At 37.2% G+C, this 17,862-nt stretch overlaps 8 non-coding genes across 8 annotated transcripts; all 8 read left to right on the top strand.

Moving 5' to 3' along the window:
* The first annotated feature begins 6,168 nt into the window (after positions 1-6,168).
* On the top strand, positions 6,169-6,241 carry TRNAT-CGU (transfer RNA threonine (anticodon CGU)). The gene has a single exon. It is a non-coding gene; the product is annotated as a tRNA-Thr (tRNA).
* Positions 6,242-6,676: 435 nt separating this feature from the next.
* On the top strand, positions 6,677-6,750 carry TRNAT-AGU (transfer RNA threonine (anticodon AGU)). Its single transcript has one exon. It is a non-coding gene; the product is annotated as a tRNA-Thr (tRNA).
* A 441-nt stretch (positions 6,751-7,191) lies between these two features.
* TRNAT-UGU (transfer RNA threonine (anticodon UGU)) lies at positions 7,192-7,264 on the top strand. Its single transcript has one exon. It is a non-coding gene; the product is annotated as a tRNA-Thr (tRNA).
* Positions 7,265-7,696: 432 nt separating this feature from the next.
* TRNAT-AGU (transfer RNA threonine (anticodon AGU)) lies at positions 7,697-7,770 on the top strand. Its single transcript has one exon. It is a non-coding gene; the product is annotated as a tRNA-Thr (tRNA).
* Positions 7,771-8,207: 437 nt separating this feature from the next.
* Positions 8,208-8,280, top strand: TRNAM-CAU (transfer RNA methionine (anticodon CAU)). Its single transcript has one exon. It is a non-coding gene; the product is annotated as a tRNA-Met (tRNA).
* A 5,541-nt stretch (positions 8,281-13,821) lies between these two features.
* Positions 13,822-13,895, top strand: TRNAT-AGU (transfer RNA threonine (anticodon AGU)). Its single transcript has one exon. It is a non-coding gene; the product is annotated as a tRNA-Thr (tRNA).
* Positions 13,896-15,334: 1,439 nt separating this feature from the next.
* Positions 15,335-15,407, top strand: TRNAT-CGU (transfer RNA threonine (anticodon CGU)). Its single transcript has one exon. It is a non-coding gene; the product is annotated as a tRNA-Thr (tRNA).
* Positions 15,408-17,369: 1,962 nt separating this feature from the next.
* TRNAM-CAU (transfer RNA methionine (anticodon CAU)) lies at positions 17,370-17,442 on the top strand. Its single transcript has one exon. It is a non-coding gene; the product is annotated as a tRNA-Met (tRNA).
* The last annotated feature ends 420 nt before the right edge of the window (positions 17,443-17,862 follow it).

Below are 17,862 nucleotides of genomic sequence, written 5' to 3'. Positions count from 1 at the left end.
AGGTCTTATTCCGATACAATTAAAATATAAAAGTCTGATTCATCTTACTGTTGAACAGATCATCTTTAACCTTATAAAAACCCAAGTATTTTCAAGATCATAGAATGAATACTGTTATTGCAAAAAGAAAAAAATACTTATCTATGAGAAAGACGTAGATGAAATGTCTACCTAGATTGGAGCAATATTATTACCTTCATGAAAAAAAAATTGTAAAGAATTCAAGAAATGAAATTGGGTTTTATAAGAGTACCTGTTTATTAAAACATATCAATCCTTGCGTAGTGATTGAGTATCTTTTCGTGTTTAAGATTACAATACATATAAAGAAGAATTCATAGCAGAAAACACATTTTCATCATCAACAATGAATTATTTATGCATTTTGTACTATTAACGTTGGTGCTGTGGCTTAGTGGTTAAAGCGCCTGTCTCGTAAACAGGAAATCATGAGTTCAAATAACAGCATCACCCAACTGTTTTCTCCTTGCTTTCCGAATAATTTTCATCAAACAAGTGTTGAATACAATTTAAGAATAAACATCTGGTTCTATGAACTTTAGAATAAGTTATCTTAAAAATTAAATAAAATGCTTGGTATTGTGAAGATTTTTGTAGGAATGCATTGACTGAAATAGGGAAAAGAAAATGACAAAGAAAATGATAGAGGTGAATGATCACTCTATTGTTGAATTCAACTAATCCATTCTTCAGCAAGGTATATTTTAAAATGATATGAATAGGGTAAACTTCAAATTAGAGAGGTGTTTTTGAATGAGTGAAGAGTCTTCATTTGTCTCAAGTGTTTGAGTAGAGAAGTGTGTGAACTTAGAAAAGAATATGAAAGTGAAAAAGCAATATTCTCTTGAACACCATAAGGAAAAGTGTTTCCAAATAAAGAATCAATTGGGTGCTGTGGCTTAGCTGGTTAAAGCACCTGTTTAGTAAAAAGGAGATCCTGAGTTCAAATCTCAGCAGCGCCTTGCTTTTCTCATTGTTATGTAACAAATCATTTTCATTAGGTCTTATTCCGATACAATTAAAATATAAAAGTCTGATTCATCTTACTGTTGAACAGATCATCTTAAACCTTATAAAAACAGAAGTATTTTCAAGATTATAGAATGAATACTGTTATTGCAAAATGAAAAAAATACATATCTATGAGAAAGACGTAGATGAAATTTCTACCTAGATTTGAGCAATATTAATACCTTCATAATTTTTTTTTTTAAAGAATTCAAGAAATGAAATTGGGTTTTATAGGAGTACCTGTTTATTAAAACATATTAATACTTGCGTAGTGATTGAGTATCTTTTCGTGTTTAAGATTACAATACATATAAAGAAGAATTTATAGCAGGAAACACATTTTCATCATCAACAATAAATTATTTATGCATTTCTTACTATTAACGTTGGTGCTGTGGCTTAGTGGTTAAAGCGCCTGTCTCGTAAACAGTAAATCCTGAGTTAAAATCTCAGCAGCACCAAATGTTTTCTCCATGCTTTCCGAATAATTTTCATCAAACAAATGTTGAATACAATTTAAGAATAAACATCTGGTTCTATGAACTTTAGAATAAGTTATCTTAAAAATTAAATAAAATGCTTGGTATTGTGAAGATTTTTGTAGGAATGCATTGACTGAAGTAGGGAAAAGAAAATGACAAAGAACAAGATAGAGGTGAGTGATCACTCTATTGTTGAATTCAACTAATCCATTCTTCAGCAAGGTATATTTTAAAATGATATGAATAGGGTAAACTTCAAATTAGAGAGGTGTTTTTGAATAAGTGAAGAGTCTTCATTCATCTTAAATGTTTGAGTAGAGAAGTGTGTGAACTTAGAAAAGAATATGAAAGTGAAAAAGCAATATTCTCTTGAACACCATAAAGAAAAGTGTTTCAAAATAAAGAATCAAGTGGGTGCTGTGGCTTAGCTGGTTAAAGCACCTGTTTAGTAAAAAGGAGATCCTGAGTTCAAATCTCAGCAGCGCCTTGATTTTCTCATTGTTATATAACAAATCATTTTCATTAGGTCTTATTCCGATACAATTAAAATATAAAAGTCTGATTCATCTTACTGTTGAACAGATCATCTTAAACCTTATAAAAACAGAAGTATTTTCAAGATTATAGAATGAATACTGTTATTGCAAAATGAAAAAAATACATATCTATGAGAAAGACGTAGATGAAATTTCTACCTAGATTTGAGCAATATTAATACCTTCATAATTTTTTTTTTTAAAGAATTCAAGAAATGAAATTGGGTTTTATAGTGAGGTTCCGTGACGATCGTAAGTGGTGTTTTCGACTCGCACGAATATGGCCGAGTCTGGTATCTATGAACCGCAAATGACGAGTTTAGTGGGTGTACGCGTTTTCGCTGTGCTAGCCTAAACCGTTCGTTTGTTTCGTGGGTTTCTTCATCTGAACCCACGGGTTCCATCTTAGATACGGCATCCATTTTGTTTCTTGCCCTCAAGTAGCCAGCGAACGGACGCTGTCCGCTTCGCGACCCTGGGATTCCCAAACTCCTGCGGAAGACACATTTCCTTTGAAAGTGTCTTTTATGATGAGGGGGATGACACTGCAAGGCAGCTGGCCCCGCTCGAGGCTCATCTTGCCGTGCCGGACTATTGTCTCAGTTGTGCATCTCATTAGGCACGTCCTTTTGATTCCTGCAACTCGTGTTTCCAAGTACCTCCCCTTTTACTACCCTCTTCATTCCTGTCTTCCTCTGCACCTGTTTTTCGCCTTATCCTCGATCTGTTTACTGCTGATTGGAATGTACTAATGGTGAGAAGATGTGCTTTTACAGTTGGGAACTACCAAATGTTACTGTACTTATGTTCCGGGCCCTGAATACATGAAAGCGACCCCTTATGGTCTTTACGATGGGAACCAAGTTGTAATCCTTTGTGTACCATGTTAACCTATGAGAGAAAACTGTATAAAAGGAGCGATCCACAGATACAAGTTGAAGCAGTCTCCTCGAACCTACACGTGTTGTACTTCCTGTGACTTCTGTGTTCCCTGCAGTAAATAAACCTAGCAAAAGAAGAGACGCTCTTGGGGATTTATAATACCTTCTCAGATATCATCCCCCAATACGAAAACCTAAGGTTGGGATCCTATGAGGTCCTGAAAATGCATTATCACCTAGTGGAATCACTAACTCCCCTCCTGAGTAAAAGTTGTACAAATAAAAAAGTTAACACAAATAGGCAATTGGAACTAGAGACGCCATGGTACAACAAACAGTGTCACCTAGCCAAAACTAATCTAATTATTGCCGTGAAATCTAAAGACCAGTTGAGGGTAAGAGAATGTAGAAAAGTATATAAAAGCCTTTTGCAAAATGCAAAAAGGGAATGGGATGAACGAATCTGGGAAGATCTCTTGAGTGCCGCCAGGAGACACGACCAATGCACCTTCTGGAATTTGATAGCCAAAAACAATAAATCAGGCAGCTCCAATAGGGATTTCTTTTTGGACGAAAAGGTCTGGTTTGACCATTTTGTGGTTTTGTATGATCAGGTAGGGTCACCTGCTGAGTATAATGACCCCGGTTTTTCTACCCAGTGTATTAATCCTGTGCAATTCAGCATTAAAGAAACTCTGTGTGCAATAAAAGCAATAAAGGCAGGTAAAGCTCCAGGTCCGGACAAATTACCTGGTGATTTATTCACCCATAATATTGAGGTATGGTGCCCCTACATAAATTATTTGTGTAACTCAATCTTACTGGGAACCCCGATCCCTGAAATGTGGAAAGGGGCAGAAATAGTAACCATTTTAAAAAAAGGGGATCGCTACAACCCGGGCAATTACAGACCAATTAGTTGAATCAATATTTTACAAAAAAATTTTGCCAGACATATTTCAAATCGGCTTTTAATCTGGATTGATGAATCTGAAATCCTCTCTAAATTCCAAGCAGGTTTCAGATCCAAGACTAGCACTGTGGATCAAGTGTACAGATTCATGTGCATATGCTGGAAATATATTAAGATAAAGAAGTGTAGCATATATGTTGCATTCATGGACCTACGTTCAGCGTTTGATCTTGTTCCCCGCCACTTACTATGGGAATGTTTAAGGAAGATGAGCGTCCCGGACGAACTGTTGGTTAATCTTATAAAACTGCATACTGATAACTTTGCTAAAGTAAGGTGGGAAGAAACGGAGAACTTACCCGACCCATCCCAGTGAAAAGGGGGGTAAGACAAGGGTGTGTACTGGCCCCAACCCTCTTTTCCCTGTTTGTAAACGATATTCCCCACTATCTAGCCCAATGCAATCATGATTCACCTAAACTGTGCAATGAGGCAGTTACAGCATTGCTATTTGCGGATGACACCATCCTAATATCCCAAACACCTAAAGGCTTGCAAAATCTAATAAATAAATTTAACAGCTATTGTGTGATGAAGGGGTTAGAAATTAACTCATCTAAAACCAAATATATGGCCATTAATCCCTCCAAATCATTTAAGAAGAATCTGGCCCTAAACAATACCAAACTTGAGTATGTAGATTCTTTTGATTATCTTGGTATTAGGCTAGACAGCAGAATGTCTTGGACAAATCAACTTGTCAAAAGCAGGTTAACACTAAAACAGAACTCACTCCCCATTCTAAAGATTCATGGTGGCAGTACATCTAAAGCCATAACCCCTGCGATTGAAGTGTTCAAAGCAAAAGCTCAATCTGCCGCCTTGTACGGGGCTGAGATTTGGGGGCCTTACTCTAAAAAAACATTTGATGTTGACTAAAACATGTTTTTAGACGTCTACTAAGACTGCCTGTAAGAACACCCTTAGTGCCGGTCTATCTAGACATCAGTGTAAAACGTACAGACTTCTTATGTTGGTTACGGCCATTGCTTTATTGGGTGAGATTATGGTCTACTCCGGAACTTGCTGATTATAGAGCAGGTTTATTGGAAGTTAGGGAGCTGGACTCTTTTAACTCAATTAAGTGGCTGAGACATGTATCCTATTGGTTCATAAAAATAGGTCTATCACACTTCTGGGAAACACCAGCTACGTCAATCACCTCGCCAAACATCTGTAAGAACCAAGTAAAATTTGCCTACTAGAATTATGTGAACACTCATGTATACGAACGTGCCACTGGTACTTTAACGCACACATTCGTGCAATTTAAGGATCACCCCTCGTTTGAACATTTTATGGATGAAATTGAGCCACCCCTGGCCAAATCTGTTTACCTCCAATTTAGATACGGGGTCATACAGATAAACTCAAATACTTGCCGGTGGGGAGGGGCAAGTAAAGATCCATTTTGTAACTCTTGTGAATTAAAACTGAAAGAAGACGAGGCTCATATCCTCTTTTTTTGCCCGTTAAATGTATTATCTCGCAAGAAATGGATTATACCCCTTTGTAAAAACTTGGGGATACGTTCATACAAAGAGGCAGAGCGTATACTTAGATCCTCGAACAGTAGGCTAATAGTATTTGGCTTGAGTAGGTATCTCCTCGGTGTTTGTATAATTAGAAAGAAACTTGGAATGTTAATGTAGGAAAAAACTGTTTTTATCCTCTGGCTTTTTAACTATTTATAATTGTATATAATTGTTCTTAATATTTGACTTGGTCTAGTAAAAAACCCGGTATGTATATTCTCTTTTAAACACATGAGCAATGAATCACTTTACAAATTTTTTCATGTAATGATGGCCCTGGACCTACCTTATGCATTTTGCACCTACTTGCATTTTTGCACATTATGAATGATTGTAATGTTTTATCAATTGTAACAAATTTTTAATGATAATTATGTGTATTATATGTGTGTTTGGCTTTATGACAAAGTGTCGAATAAAACCTTTTACAAACAAACAAACATAAACCTCGAATCTTTGACGCCGAAGGAAGTGTCCCGTGTCTCTGTCATTTGTACGCCGGAACAGGTTACCCACGAAGGTTTCAGGTGTTATCCCTGGCACCGCTGGGTCTTAAATTAACCCAGTCCTTCAATAGGAGTACCTGTTTATTAAAACATATTAATACTTGCATAGTGATTGAGTATCTTCGTGTTTAAGATTACAATACATATAAAGAAGAATTTGTAGCAGGAAACACATTTTCATCATCAACAATAAATTATTTATGCATTTCTTACTATTAACTTTGGTGCTGTGGCTTAGTGGTTAAAGCGCCTGTCTCGTAAACAGGAAATCCTGAGTTCAAATCTCAGCAGCACCTAACTGTTTTCTCCATGCTTTCCGAATAATTTTCATCAAACAAATGTTGAATACAATTTAAGAATAAACATCTGGTTCTATGAACTTTAGAATAAGTTATCTTAAAAATTAAATAAAATGCTTGGTATTGTGAAGATTTTTGTAGGAAGGCATTGACTGAAATAGGGAAAAGAAAATGACAAAGAACAAGATAGAGGTGAGTGATCACTCTATTGTTGAATTCAACTAATCCATTCTTCAGCAAGGTATATTTTAAAATGATATGAATAGGGTAAACTTCAAATTAGAGAGGTGTTTTTGAATAAGTGAAGAGTCTTCATTCATCTTAAATGTTTGAGTAGAGAAGTGTGTGAACTTAGAAAAGAATATGAAAGTGAAAAAGCAATATTCTCTTGAACACCATAAAGAAAAGTGTTTCAAACTTAAGAATCAAGTGGGTGCTGTGGCTTAGCTGGTTAAAGCGCCTGTCTAGTAAACAGGAGATCCTGAGTTCAACTCTCAGCAGTGCCTTGCTTTTCTCATTGTTATATAACAAATCATTTTCATTAGGTCTTATTCCAATACAATTAAAATATAAAAGTCTGATTCATCTTACTGTTGAACAGATCATCTTTAACCTTATAAAAACCCAAGTATTTTCAAGATTATAGAATGAATACTGTTATTGCAAAATGAAAAAAAAAATACTTATCTATGAGAAAGACGTAGATGAAATGTCTACCTAGATCGGAGCTATATTATTACCTTCATGAAAAAAAAGTTGTAAAGAATTCAAGAAATGAAATTGGGTTTTATAAGAGTACCTGTTTATTAAAACATATTAATCCTTGCGTAGTGATTGAGTATCTTTTCGTGTTTAAGATTACAATACATATAAAGAAGAATTTATAGCAGAAAACACATTTTCATCATCAACAATAAATTATTTATGCATTTTTTACTATTACCGTTGGTGCTGTGGCTTAGTGGTTGAAGCTCCTGTCTTGTAAACAGGAAATCCTGAGTTCAAATCTCAGCAGCATTTAACTGTTTTCTCCATGCTTTCCGAATATTTTTCATCAAACAAGTGTTGAATACAATTTAAGTATAAACATCTGGTTCTATGAACTTTAGAATAAGTTATCTTAAAAATTAAATAAAATACTTGGTATTGTGAAGATTTTTGTAGGAATGCATTGACTGAAATAGGGAAAAGAAAATGACAAAGAACAAGATAGAGCTGAATGATCACTCTATTGTTGAATTCAACTAATCCATTCTTCAGCAAGGTATATTTTAAAATGATATGAATAGGGTAAACTTCAAATTAGAGAGGTGTTTTTGAATAAGTGAAGAGTCTTCATTCATAAGTGTTTGAGTAGAGAAGTGTGTGAACTTAGAAAAGAATATGAAAGTGAAAAAGCAATATTCTCTTGAACACCATAAAGAAAAGTGTTTCAAAATTAAGAATCAGGTGGGTGCTGTGGCTTAGCCGGTTAAAGTGCCTGTCTAGTAAACAGGAGATCCTGAGTTCAACTCTCAGCAGTGCCTTGCTTTTCTCATTGTTATATGACAAATCATTTTCATTAGGTCTTATTCCGATACAATTAAAATATAAAAGTCTGATTCATCTTACTGTTGAACAGCTCATCTTAAACCTTATAAAAACCCAAGTATTTTCAAGATTATAGAATGAATACTGTTATTGCAAAATGAAAAAAATATATATCTATGAGAAAGACGTAGATGAAATGTCTACCTAGATTGGAGCAATATTATTACCTTGATGAAAAAAAATTGTAAAGAATTCAAGAAATGAAATTGGGTTTTATAAGAGTACCTGTTTATTAAAACATATGAATCCTTGCGTAGTGATTGAGTATCTTTTCGTGTTTAAGATTACAATACATATAAAGAAGAATTTATAGCAGGAAACACATTTTCATCATCAACAATAAATTATTTATGCAATTTTTACTATTAACGTTGGTGCTGTGGCTTAGTGGTTAAAGTGCCTGTCTCATAAACAGGAAATCCTGAGTTCAAATCTCAGCAGCACCTAACTGTTTTCTCCAAGCTTTCCGAATAATTTTCATCAAACAAGTGTTGAATACAATTTAAGAATAAACATCTGGTTCTATGAACTTTAGAATAAGTTATCTTAAAAATTAAATAAAATGCTTGGTATTGTGTAGATTTTTGTAGGAATGCATTGACTGAAATAGGGAAAAGAAAATGACAAAGAACAAGATAGAGGTGAATGATCACTCTATTGTTGAATTCAACTAATCCATTCGTCAGCAAGGTATATTTTAAAACGATATGAATAGGGTAAACTTCAAATTAGAGAAGTATTTTTGTATAAGTGAAGAGTCTTCATTCATCTAAAGTGTTTGAGTAGAGAAGTGTGTGAACTTAGAAAAGAATATGAACGTGAAAAAGCAATATTCTCTTGAACACCATAAAGAAAAGTGTTTCAAAATTAAGAATCAAGTGGGTGCTGTCGGTTAGCTGGTTAAAGCGCCTGTCTAGTAAACAGGAGATCCTAAGTTCAACTCTCAGCAGCGCCTTGCTTTTCTAATTGTTACATAACAAATCATTTTCATTAGGTCTTATTCCGATACAATTAAAATATAAAAGTCTGATTCATCTTGTTATGTTATGTTAATGGCATTTATAATGCACGCAGCTGCTCCAGCGAAGGAGCGTCCCGGCGCCTGACAAGGAGGCCACACAACATAACTGAAAGAAATAAGCGTTTAAAAAGGAACACTACAGGAACAAAAGAGTCTTGACCACTCTACGGAAAGAAAGCAGGTCGGCAAGGGTCCGGATTTCAAATGGAAGGGCATTCCATAACACAGCCGCCCGCACCCGAAAGGAGCGTCCTCCAGCTCGGCTGCGTTTGAAACGAGGAACTGCAGCTAATTCGCGGTCCGAAGAGCGAAGAGAGCGCCCAGGAATGTAGAAACACAGAAGATTGTGAAGTATCTGAGCAGAGGGACCCTTTAAGATCTTAAAAGACATACACAACACTTTAAAATAAATCCGCTGCCTGATGGGTAGCCAATGGAGAGCACGCAGGGTGTGAGAGACAGAACAAGCCCTAGGAAGGCCTACTACTGCTCTGGCGGCTGCATTTTGCACTCGCTGGAGGCGGGTGAGCTCGGCCTGATTTAACCCTATAAAAAGGGAGCTGGCATAATCCAGCCGAGACAACACCGTCGCCTGAACCACAAGTTGACGGGTCGCAGCGTCAAAGAATTTGAGTGCAGGTCTCAAATTGCACAGAATGCCGAAGCAGCAGGCCGCAGTTCTTTTAGTATGGCCAACAAAACTAAGAGTAGGGTCCAACCATCCCCCCAGATTTTTAATCTCCGAAGCCGGAGTAGGGGTGGGGCCCAACTCGGGGGGCCACCAGGTGTCGCCCCAAAGTTCCGTCTGTTTGCCAAAGACCATAATCTCTGTCTTTTTGGCATTCAGTTGGAGACAGTTGGACGTCATCCAGCTGGCCACCGCCCGCAGTCCATCTCGGAATCTTGGGGCTTCCACCCCGGAATCCCCGCTGATTGTGACCGCTATCTGAGTATCATCCGCGTATGACACCATGGTCATACCGCAGTGCTTTACAACCTCAGCCAGCGGCCTCACGTATAGATTGAACAACGTGGGACTCAGCGAGGACCCCTGCGGGACCCCAAGCATGAGAGGATGGAATTTGGACTGGTGGGGCGGGGCAGCCACACAGAAAGAACGATCCACCAGAAATGATCGGAACCACTGCAGTGCAGTGCCAGTCACGCCTGCCTCCTCAAGGCGCTGCAGGAGGATCCCATGCGAGACGGTGTCGAAGGCGGCGCTCAGGTCTAATAAAACAAGCGCCGCCGTTTGACCCGCGTCGAGCACCGCCCGCAGATGCTCAGCCATAAACAGGAGTGCTGTCTCCATGCTGTGGCCAGCTCGAAAGCTGTTCTGTGTATCATCCAGAACGTTAGTGCGCGAGAGATGGTCAGAGAGGGCGGTGTTAACATGCACCTCGGCGACTTTGGCTGGCCACGGGAGAAGCGAGATCGGCCTATAACTCTCTGGTTTACTAGGGTCGGGAGATGGCTTCTTCAAAATGGGCATTACTACTACCTGCTTCCATTTCAAAGGTACTAGGCCAGACGAGAGCGAGATGTTGATCAGATCCCAGACTGGGTTAGAGGGTGTCAAGTCTCTAAAAATTGCTGGCTTGAGCGGGTCAGCCGGAGACCCCGACTTAACCCGAAGAGCTAGAGTCTTAAAAATCTCCGGTGTGAGACAGGGGAGAGAATCTTACACCACCTGTCTGGGGGGATTATGCAGCCCGACACCGGTAGGTGCAGCCGTGGGAAAAGCTCTATAGATGAAATGGACCTTCTCCAAAAAGAAGGCCGCCAGCGTTTCACATTGAGTGTTGGAACCAATGACGTCGGCGGAGGGCTTTTTAGTATCAAGATCCTTGAGAGCTTTAAAAATGGTTTTGGATGGATTAGGACTGTTGCGGAATTCCAGGGCATAGACTGCAGCCCGGGCTCTGCAGACCGCTCGGTGATAAGACTTAACGGTAGCCATATAAAAGGCTTTTTTGCTGTTGTCATACGTTTTCCGCCAGTCTCTCTCCGCACGTCTGCAAGAGCTTTTCAACGCACGCTGTGTACCATTATACCAGGGACTAGGGTCTCGCGGTCCACACCTACTCGCAGTCATTGGAATCAGGAAATCAAGGGCTCTGGTTAACCATTCGCAGAAATGGTCGTAACCAGATTCCACATTCTCCGCAGGACCCAATGGGTCCTCGGAGAGAAGACAGTGGAAGTCTTCCAGTTTTAATTTACTCCAACGCCGTCTGGGCAAGACTTGCGTCAAGGGTTTAAAGGGAGGCTATGGTAGTGGGCATTTGATAGTCACCAACGAGTGATATGTCCAAGACATAAGAAGAGGGGAGGCCACTTTTACCTCAGATAAATTCGAGAAGAAGGGGTCCAGAATATGACAACCAACATGGGTGGGGTCCGAGACCAGTTGGAGCAGTTGAAGGGCCTCAAGATCAGCCACAATACCTCCCACTGAGGGTAAAGCCAAGGTGTCAAAATGGAGATTCACACCCCACTGCCAGTGAGCTTACAGCATCAGGGAGAGCCTCCCTAAATGCCACATCACTGCCAGGTGGGCGGTAAATTAGCAGGCCTGAAAAAGTAAAGCAAGGTGTAACAGAAACCTTAAACAGGGCACTTTCACAGCCCGCTATCCTTTGCCCTCTCCAATCGCAAGGGTAGCAGGATTTGATGGCAAGCGCAATTCCTCCACCCCTCGAGGGGCGATTGAGCATGTAGATCGAATACCCAGAAGGAAAGGCCAGATTGAGAAGAGCTGTGTCAGAGTCCTGGAGCCAAGTCTCTGTCAGACAGATAATATCAGGGAGTTCCTGTCCCAAGAGGTCGGCTATGTCCTGGTGGTGTTTAGCCAACGACCTCACATTTAGGTTCCAGATGGTAATGAGATGCGAGGGAAGTGTGCTGCCAGTAGCTAACTTAGCTCCGGCATCGCCCAATAAGGCGGGGGCTTCAAGCATCCACCTACCGCATGCACACTGATGTGGACCACAAAAAGGATGTACACGAGCAGTATTGCATGATGGCAAACACCGGCCGATGGACACAAGAGCTTCCCTGGTGTAACGAAGCATCGTGCAACATCAAGCGATGGACAGAGTCCCACCCCGACCAACACGACCGTACGCGGACGGGCGCAGACGGGCAGGACTCTGGCACGACTCAGGCTAAGCGAGGGCGATACCGCTGCGCTAGGCAGGGAACTTTAAGTAGGTGTCCCACCTATGCTACAGCGCACTAGAGCGCTCGCTAAAAGATGGCGCCCAAACTCCTACCCAGCTCCAAGATGTCTGCTGCAAAATGAGCCCACCCCGAGAACCGGACCCGCTCGAGCAGCGGTGGATGCCAATTAGAATGCAGGTAAGGGGCAATTTTAAAAAACCAATGCAGTCAGCAAAAAAGAAATAGCAAATACACAAAAGAAGATTTTAAAAACGCTGTTTAGCGAGATAAGCGCGAGGCGCTAAGTAGCGATGATGTTCCTTGTCAGGCCGAACCCTGAAGCAGCTCGCCTTAAGTAGGTGTCCCACCTATGCTACAGCGCACTAGAGCGCTCGCTAAAAGATGGCGCCCAAACTCCTACCCCACTCCAAGATGTCTGCTGCAAAATGAGCCTACCCCGAGAACTGGACCCGCTCGAGCAGCGTGGATGCCAATTAGAATGCAGGTAAGGAGCAATTTTAAAAAACTAATGCAGTCATCAAAAAAGAAATAGCAAATACACAAAAGAAGATTTTAAAAACGCTGTTCAGCGAGATAAGCGTGAGGCGCTAAGTAGCGATGATATTCCTTGTCAGGCCGAACCCTGAAGAAGCTCGCCTTAAGTAGGCGTCCCACCTATGCTACAGCGCACTAGAGTGCTCGCTAAAAGATGGTGCCCAAACTCCTACCCCACTCCAAGATGTCTGCTGCAAAATGAGCCCACCCCGAGAACCGGACCTGCTCGAGCAGCAGTGGATGCCAATTAGAATGCAGGTAAGGCGCAATTTTAAAAAACCAATGCAGTCAGCAAAAAGAAATAGCAAATACACAAAAGAAGATTTTAAAAACGCTGTTCAGCGAGATAAGCGTGAGGCGCTAAGTAGCGATGATGTTCCTTGTCTTACTGTTGAAAAGATCATCTTAAACCTTATAAAAACCCAAGTATTTTCAAGAATATAGAATGAATACTGTTATTGCAAAATAAAAAAACTACATATCTATGAGAAAGACGTAGATGAAATTTCTACCTAGATTTGAGCAATATTAATACCTTCATGAAAAAAAATTGTAAAGAATTCAAGAAATGAAATTTGATTTTATAAGAGTACCTGTTTATTAAAAAATATTAATCCTTGCGTAGTGATTGAGTATCTTTTGGTGTTTAAGATTACAATACATATAAAGAAGAATTTATAGCAGAAAACACATTTTCATCATCAACAATAAATTATTTATGCATTTTTTGCTATTACGTTTGGGGCTGTGGCTTAGTGGTTAAAGCTCCTGTCTCTTAAACAGGAAATCCTGAGTTCAAATCTCAGCAGCACCTAACAGTTTTCTCCATGCTTTCCGAATAATTTTCTTCAAACAAGTGTTGAATACAATTTAAGAATAAACATCTAGTTCTATGAACTTTAGAAAAAGTTACCTTAAAAATTAAATAAAATGCTTGGTAGTGTGAAGATTTTTGTAGGAATGCATTGACTGAAATAGGGAAAAGAAAATTACAAAGAACAAGATAGAGGTGAATGATCACTCTATTGTTGAATTCAACTAATCCATTCTTCAGCAAGGTATATTTTAAAATGATATGAATAGGGTAAACTTCAAATTAGAGAGGTGTTTTTGAATAAGTGAAGAGTCTTCATTCATCTTAAGTGTTTGAGTAGTGAAGTGTGTGAACTTAGAAAAGAATATGAAAGTGAAAAAGCAATATTCTCTTGAACACCATAAAGAAAAGTGTTTCAAAATTAAGAATAAAGTGGGTGCTGTGGCTTAGCTGGTTAAAGCGCCTATCTAGTAAACAGGAGATCCTGAGTTCAACTCTCAGCAGCACCTTGCTTTTCTCATTGTTATATAACAAATCATTTTCATTAGGTCTTATTCCGATACAATTAAAATATAAAAGTCTGATTCATCTTACTGTTGAACAGATCAGCGTTAACCTTATAAAAACCCAAGTATTTTCAAGATTATAGAATGAATACTGTTATTGCAAAATGAAAAAAATACATATCTATGAGAAAGACGTAGATGAAATGTCTACCTAGATTGGAGCAATATTATTACCTTCATGAAAAAAAATTGTAAAGAATTCAAGAAATGAAATTGGGTTTTATAAGAGTACCTGTTTATTAAAACATATTAATCCTTGCGTAGTAATTGAGTATCTTTTCGTGTTTAAGATTACAATACATATAAAGAAGAATTTATAGCAGAAAACACATTTTCATCATCAACAATAAATTATTTATGCATTTTTTACTATTACCGTTGGTGCTGTGGCTTAGTGGTTAAAGCTCCTGTCTCGTAAACAGGAAATCCTGAGTTCAAATACCAGCAGCACCATGCTTTCCGAATAATTTTCATCAAACAAGTGTTGAATACAATTTTAGAATAAACATCTGGTTCTATGAACTTTAGAATAAGTTATCTTAAAAATTAAATTAAATGCTTGGTATTAAGATTTTTGTAGGAATGCATTGACTGAAATAGGGAAAAGAAAATGACAAAGAACAAGATAGAGGTGAATGATCACTCTATTGTTGAATTCAACTAATCCATTCGTCAGCAAGGTATATTTTAAAATCATATGAATAGGGTAAACTTCAAATTAGAGAAGTATTTTTGAATAAGTGAAGAGTCTTCATTCATCTAAAGTGTTTGAGTAGAGAAGTGTGTGAACTTAGAAAAGAATATGAAAGTGGAAAAGCAATATTCTCTTGAACACCATAAAGAAAAGTGTTTCAAAATTAATTATCAAGTGGGTGCTGTGGCTTAGCCGGTTAAGGCGCCAGTTTAGTAAAAAGGAGATTCTGAGTTCAACTCTCAGCAGCGCCCTGCTTTTCTCATTGTTATATAACAAATCATTTTCATTAGGTCTTATTCCGATACAACTAAAATATAAAAGTCTGATTCATATTACTGTTGAACAGATCATCATAAACCTTATAAAAACCCAAGTATTTTTAAGATTATAGAATGAATAATGTTATTGCAAAATGAAAAAAATACATATCTATGAGAAAGACGTAGATGAAATTTCTACCTAGATTTGAGCAATATTAATACCTTCATGAAACAAAATTGTAAAGAATTCAAGAAATGAAATTGGGTTTTATAAGAGTACCTGTTTATTAAAACATATCAATCCTTGCGTAGTGATTGAGTATCTTTTCGTGTTTAAGATTACAATACATATATAGAAGAATTTATAGCAGAAAACACATTTTCATCATCAACAATAAATTCTTTATGCATTTTTTACTATTACCGTTGGTGCTGTGGCTTAGTGGTTAAAGCTCCTGTCTCGTAAACAGGAAATCCTGAGTTCAAATCTCAGCAGCATTTAACTGATTTCTCCATGCTTTCCGAGTAATTTTCATCAAACAAGTGTTGAATACAATTTAAGTATAAACATCTGGTTCTATGAACTTTAGAATGTTATCTTAAAAATTAAATAAAATGCTTGGTATTGTGAAGATTTTTGTAGGAATGCATTGACTGATATAGGGAAAAGAAAATGACAAAGAACAAGATAGAGGTGAATGATCACTATATTGTTGAATTCAACTAATCGATTCTTCAGCAAGGTATATTTTAAAATGATATGAATAGGGTAAACTTCAAATTAGAGAGGTGTTTTTGAATAAGTGAAGAGTCTTCATTCATCTTAAGTTCATGAGTAGAGAAGTGTATGAACTTAGAAAAGAATATGAAAGTGAAAAAGCAATATTCTCTGTAACAGCATAAAGAAAAGTGTTTCAAAATTAAGAATCAAGTGGGTGCTGTGGCTTAGCTGGTTAAAGCGCCTGTTTAGTAAAAAGGAGATCCTGAGTTCAACTCTCAGCAGCGCCTTGCTTTTCTCATTGTTATATAACAAATCATTTTCATTAGGTCTTATTCCGATACAATTAAAATATAAAAATCTGATTCATTTTACTGTTGAACAGATCATCTTAAAACTTATAAAAACCCAAGTATTTTCAAGATTATAGAATGAATACTGTTATTGCAAAATGAAAAAAATACATATCTATGAGAAAGACGTAGATGAAATTTCTACCTAGATTTGAACAATATTAATACCTTCATGAAAAAAAATTGTAAAGAATTCAAGAAATGAAATTGGGTTTTATAAGTGTACCTGTTTATTAAAACATATGAATCCTTGCATAGTGATTGAGTATCTTTTCGTGTTTAAGATTACAATACATATAAAGAAGAATTTATAGCAGAAACACATTTTCATCATCAACAATAAATTATTAATGCATTTTTTACTATTAACGTTCGTGCTATGGCTTAGTGGTTAAAGCGCCTGTCTCATAAACAGGAAATCCTGAGTTCAAATCTCCGCAGCACCTAACAGTTTTCTCCATGCTTTCCCAAAAAATTTCATCAAACAAATGGTGAATACAATTTAAGAATAAACATCTGGTTCTATGAACTTTAGAATAAGTTATCTTAAAAATTAAATAAAATGCTTGGTATTGTGAAGATTTTTGTAGGAAGGCATTGACTGAAATAGGGAAAAGAAAATGACAAAGAACAAGATAGAGGTGAATGATCACTATATTGTTGAATTCAACTAATCCGTTCTTCAGCAAGGTATATTTTAAAATGATATGAAAAGGGTAAACTTCAAATTAGAGAGGTGTTTTTGAATAAGTGAAGAGTCTTCATTCATCTTAAGTGTTTGAGTAGAGAATTGTGTGAACTTAGAAAAGAATATGAAAGTGGAAAAGCAATATTCTCTTGAACAGCATAAAGAAAAGTGTTTCAAAATTAAGAATCAAGTGGGTGCTGTGGCTTAGCCGGTTAAAGCGCCAGTTTAGTAAAAAGGAGATCCTGAGTTCAACTCTCAGCAGCGCCCTGCTTTTCTCATTGTTATATAACAAATCATTTTCATTAGGTCTTATTCCGATACAATTAAAATATAAAAGTCTGATTCATATTACTGTTGAACAGATCATCTTAAACCTTATAAAAACCCAAGTATTTTCAAGATTATAGAATGAATACTGTTATTGCAAAATGAAAAAAATACATATCTATGAGAAAGACGTAGATGAAATTTCTACCTAGATTTGAGCAATATTAATACCTTCATGAAACAAAATTGTAAAGAATTCAAGAAATGAAATTGGGTTTTATAAGAGTACCTGTTTATTAAAACATATCAATCCTTGCGTAGTGATTGAGTATCTTTTCGTGTTTAAGATTACAATACATATAAAGAAGAATTTATAGCAGGAAACACATTTTCATCATCAACAATGAATTATTTATGCATTTCTTACTATTAACGTTGGTGCTGTGGCTTAGTGGTTAAAGCGCCTGTCTCATAAACAGGAAATCCTGAGTTCAAATCTCAGCAGCACCTAACTGTTTTCTCCATGCTTTCCGAATAATTTTCATCAAACAAGTGTTGAATACAATTTAAGAATAAACATCTGGTTCTATGAACTTTAGAATAAGTTATCTTAAAAATTAAATAAAATGCTTGGTATTGTGAAGATTTTTGTAGGAATGCATTGACTGAAATAGGGAAAAGAAAATGACAAAGAACAAGATAGAGGTGAATGATCACTCTATGGTTGAATTCAACTAATCCATTCTTCTGCAAGGTATATTTTAAAATGATATGAATAGGGTAAACTTCAAATTAGAGAGGTGTTTTTGAATAAATGAAGAGTCGTCATTCATCTTAAGTGTTTGAGTAGAAAAGTGTGTGAACTTAGAAAAGAATATGAAAGTGAAAAAGCAATATTCTCTTGAACACCATAAAGAAAAGTGTTTTAAA

Source organism: Lissotriton vulgaris, chromosome 12 (assembly GCF_964263255.1).
Source record: "Lissotriton vulgaris chromosome 12, aLisVul1.2, whole genome shotgun sequence".
NCBI lineage: Eukaryota > Metazoa > Chordata > Amphibia > Caudata > Salamandridae > Lissotriton > Lissotriton vulgaris.
This window is presented reverse-complemented; position numbering and strand designations above follow the sequence as displayed.